Source organism: Fulmarus glacialis, unplaced genomic scaffold (assembly GCF_000690835.1).
Source record: "Fulmarus glacialis isolate BGI_N327 unplaced genomic scaffold, ASM69083v1 scaffold36868, whole genome shotgun sequence".
Lineage (NCBI taxonomy): Eukaryota > Metazoa > Chordata > Aves > Procellariiformes > Procellariidae > Fulmarus > Fulmarus glacialis.
Genome location: NW_009228418.1, coordinates 1 through 5,102, shown reverse-complemented (window position 1 = coordinate 5,102; position 5,102 = coordinate 1). Strand labels below are relative to the sequence as shown.

Sequence of the window (5,102 nt, the reverse complement as noted above, 5' to 3'; positions counted from 1 at the left end):
GAGCGCGCTGAGTCCTCTCTCGGGTGAGGTTGGGGGGGGGGGGGGGGGGGATACACCTTTCTGCTTTAGTTCCAGCTGAAGTTAATCAGTCCAAAGAAAATATTCTCTTTCCAGTTACTAAACTGGAACTAATTCAATTATTAGTCTGTCAAACCTTGTCTGAAAGTACCCATGTTGGGGGAACAGGGGTAGGAGGACAACAAAATAAAAAGCCAACAGTCTTTCCTTTCTGAAAAAGCTACATGTTGGCACAATGTAACAAACAGGAGTTTTCACTGAATATTGTATAAAATTTAAAACAAACAAACAAGTAGTTTAAATACATAAATTAAGTTAGTAACAGAATATAAACTAAGACTTTAAAATAACAAGCATTCAGAATTATTTTTAATATATTAAGGTCTCTCCTTTTTTTAATATCCACAATTTCATTCACACCAGAAAGCGAGGAATAGGTAACATTAAAGCTCAAGGAAATTTGCTCATCTAATTCATTTGGCAGCAACACAGCAATTTCTACTGGAAGTTCTTGGAGCCCACCTTCTGTGTACAGTCTATATCACTGAACTTATTTATTGTAAACAGTCATATACATGATCCACTGCTGCAAAAAGAAAAAAAGCACAAGTTGTAAGTTCTGGCAGCATACCTTCATCTATTAAGTACAGATTTACCTTTACGTAATAGTCTCTAAATTGTTGCCTACATGATTTCATTTACAAACATTTACATTTCCAATTAAGTGATACCAGTCAGCTTTCAGCATAGGCTAGCAAGTAACTGCACACCAGTCCTATCCAAGCTGATGCTTTCTTCTTTTGGAGATAGGAACGGATCTTCAAGCAACAAACAGTACCTGAAGAGCCTAACTCTTCCCCCGATGGCAGAACGGCCGCAAACTCATACTAGCAATATTCTTGGCAATAGAGTCCGTCTCTCTGTAGCAGCAGCAATCCCAGCTCAGTATGACAGACAGCGACTACCAGCCCAGCCCAGTCCCACTCTTCCCTTCCCTCGCTCAGAGCAGGCATCAAAGCAAGATCACTTTGGCCTGCCATACATTATTTTAGTTAAGACAAACTCCCCCCGTTTTTTTTCTCTCACCTCCCAACAACGACTGCAGTTATGTGATGACTAAGTGTAACATATGGGAAATAAAAAACCTGAATGCTTTAGATTTTAAAAGACAAAATCTTGAGGCTAGACAAGAGTCTAAATTAAAGAGAACTCACTGTTTATAAAACATTCTGCGTGCACAGATTGATTACGTCTACTAATCCAAACAAGTAGAAAATTAACTCAGAACATATTACATAAAGATGAAGAACAAAATCAAGACTATACAAGAGAAATTAAGGAATTTAAATTACAATTCAGTTGTATATCTTCATGACCATAGCCTTCTTTTCCTGAGTTAGTCTCAGACAGACAAGCACAAACAGCCCAAGAAGAGTTACCTCAGTCTGCTGTGCCACTGAATTATCACTAATTATCACCGCTTTTTACTGTTACAGTGAAATATTGAAATCATATAAGCAGCATAAGTGAACTCAGGAGCTATAACTACCCATTAATCCCTACATCCATTGATTTTAAGTAACAAATGCTCTCTTAAAAAAGTCAAAAGACCATTCAAATGAAAGCTGATTTATTACTTATATCTAGCTTATTATCCAATTCAGTAAATTTACTGAATACAGATTCAGTAAATATACTATTTTCATTAATATTTAAGGGTGATTTTTTTCCAGAGAGAGAGTTTGCGAGTCGGAGAACATGCATACAGGTATTTACAATCTTAGCACTCCTTGTAAGGGTAGATGGCAGGATGAAGGGAGAGGTAATAATCTCTTCGTCACTTCAACTATTAATTTAGAAGTAGCCAGTCATAGCTAACTGAGAAGAAAAAGAGATTACTGATGTGGCCAAAGCAGCAATAACACTGCAATTTAGAAAAAATTTGTCAACAAAACTTAATAGCCACACCATTATCTCTGCACAATCAACAGCCAGAAAGTTTTGTCTCAAATTCAGCGAGTTTTGTTTTATGATCCATACAGTAACAACTATGCTTAATACTCACTTGAGCAGGAAAAACAAGATAACATGTTATAACAATCCACCTAAACAGCTCTATATTAATGCATTTTTCAGTGTGTAAAATGTGCACAGGAATTACAGACAGAAGCAACCTGTTTGGACCTGAAAATTAAGTTCACAAATGCATTTTTGATCAGTGACTAATCAATCTTTTTTAATTGTGGCTGTGATCTGGCTCTAAAACTGAGGCCCAAGTGTTAAACAAAAGCACAGGCATGCATGCTAATTTGTCCTATGATTTATGTACACTCACTTTTTTCAAGATATCTCTGCAAGTAACTGCAAACTGAAATTAACAAGTCACAAGTGTCTAAGTTTCTGTTTTCTGAAAGCACCTTAAGTTTTGCTGTTCAAGCAAAAATCCAGTTCCCACACTGAACATATAGAGCAGATTACAGAAACAGTCAACAGCGCAAACTATTGATGTGATTAATTAACGCATTCCTAGAATAAGGAAACAATTAGAAGAGACATATTGTAGGACTATCCCAAGTAACAAGTAGCAGAGCCTATAAAAAGGAGAGAAAGAGTCGGGGAAAAAAGGCTGCCTATAAAGCTTACTGTCAAAAGACTGAGGACACAGGTATGTTGACAGATATTTGTTTGGCTACCTACAGCATATACAATATTCTGAACAATACAAAATACAGGGTGGAAATTTTACAAATGAGCAACCTCATGACACGTTAGGTATGTCCACTACTGTTTGTTTTCCAAATCTCTTCAGAAGATCCTCCAAGTCACCTGGGAGCCACTACCTTCAAAGACAGGAACACCAAGCACCAAATGGTGCTGAGCAATGACTAGCAGCTCCTAGATTTCTCATTCTCATACCACGCAGGTCATACTGGGGACAGGGAGGGGGGGAAGGTATAATCCAGGTAGGTACATTATATAATTTCACATTCTAAACCAGATGTCAGTAAAAACTTAATTAAAGACACTTCAGTTGCATTAAACTTCTATGAAAACTTTGGGTTCAGTAATACTATTTCAGCTGCTTAACTGAAGAAAAATATTAAGAATTTGAGTTACCTTGGAGGTTTGTGATACTGGCATAGGAAGTCAAATCTGTCATCTGGCACAGGTACTCGACTCTCATTTGGATCAATAGTACAGAAAGGAAAATTTTCTGCTGCCGCTTGACTTTTTGTTAACACATTGAAAAATGTCGATTTCCTATAAATGAAATACACACGTTCTTAAAGAAGTTCAAATTAGAAGCATTTAAAAGGGCTGGATAGAAACACATCTTACTCCAACTCAAACGCAATACTGAACTTTCCCTTTACTTCAACAACAGTGACCATTGCCCTGATTCTAGTACAAGACACTTTCAAATACGCATACGGAGTGTCCCATTGAAAACCAATGATGTTTACCTCTCTTCCCTGCCCTTGAAAATTCCCCAACAGTCAGTTAGCAAAGAAACTTTAAGTCAAAAGCAAAGCACAGCTCAATTAGCCACTACTCGTCTTCCTCAAGCATAAAGTGAGAAACCAATAAGGATGCTTGAAATTTATTCTGAGTGAACTAGTTTTGCCAAGACTCACCAGCTCTTTCCACAACTATTGTTTCTTCAGATTTATTTACGTATTAACACAATTTCAGTATCTAAGCAATAAAAGTTAACAATCAAAAGAGAAAAAAGGGGCACAGAAAGCAAACCACATCAGTTAATCAATTATGAGCAATCTTTTGTGCATATGAAGATACAGTTCTACCTTACCAAACATTTTTCATCCTTGTTAAATATCAATGGAAAAAACCCTGCAAGTGGTATCAGGGAAAAAAAAAATCTTAAACCAAGTAGCAGATTATTTTGTTAGTTGGCATTTGTTAAACCAAAAAAGAGCAATTCTTGAGTTATTGCTAAGAGAAAGTTCTTAATCAACTCGTGAATCTTCTACCATAAATATTCTAGGGGTATTTTTGGGGTTTTGTTTTTTTGTGGTTTGTGTTTTTTTTTTTTTTTTTTTTTTTTAGTTTCACATAACTTCTCAGCCACTGGAAAAAAAAAATCTGAAAGCTGCCCTGCATAGAGCCAACATGCTCAAGAGTCAGTCACAATTTTCTGTGAAAGTTACATTATAACATAACTGCAAATGCTATTTTTCCTCATTGACATGTTATACAATGTTACTCCTAATTATTTCCTTTCCAGTGTGCAACTTACCTACACCCTGAAATACAACATAAATGATAAGACAAGAAAGCAGTACTTACGGCTCTGAGACACGCTCAAAGACTTTTCCTCTAATTTTTTAAAGATTTAAAGTTTGAGAATGCTGAGAATTTCTTTTAGTAAATATGATACGCAAATTAATACCAATAGTTTCACACAGATATTCTCCAGGTAACTCATCATCCTTTTTAAATGCCTTAAGTATAGCTCCTTTGAGGAATCATAACAACTACAGATGAGAAGCGTGAGAGAGAACAACAATTCATCTTCCATCATCTCTCCCAAACTGTAACTTACACAACTTTTTTCATTACAAACTCTGAAGAAGTTTCAAGAATGGAAGTCCTCTTCACTGCTAATGACACTTATGGTATCATTAACCCCTTCCTGTGCACATAAAAAAAAAAAAAAAAAAAAAGGAATTTGTATGTACGTGCATATGTGCATATGCATTTGCATAAAAACGTGCGTTACACATACACAACAGTGGAAGTAAGGAAATGCAAACGACGTCGTATTTTATAAAACTCAGCAATTTCTAAGACTTTTTTTTTCTTTCAATTCTTCCCTATTATCCAGACCTGTACATACCACCCTCATGCTAGCTAAGTGTTTTACATCGCTCCACCTATAAGTAGTTCAAGCTAAAGGCGTAAGTCTATCGCTGAGCAGAAAGACTTAGGTTGTATCCCTCAGCTCGTATACACATCTACAGGCACCTATCTTCACCCAGAAACTGTGTCAGGTCACTCTGGAGCAGAAGCAAACTCAGGGAGAGCGGGGATCCCCGGCCTGCCGGGCGTCCCGGCCTGCTCCT

At 36.8% G+C, this 5,102-nt stretch overlaps 1 protein-coding gene across 1 annotated transcript in view; it reads right to left on the bottom strand.

Annotated features, from left to right (window-relative positions):
• Positions 1–3,275, bottom strand: part of OLA1 (Obg-like ATPase 1) — a 102,457-nt gene extending 99,182 nt beyond the window's left edge. Inside the window, exon 1 of the mRNA XM_009583470.1 lies at positions 3,136–3,275. The gene's annotated coding sequence lies outside the window, so the exon portion shown is untranslated. The remainder of the gene's footprint in view (positions 1–3,135) is intronic.
• Positions 3,276–5,102: the final 1,827 nt, after the last annotated feature.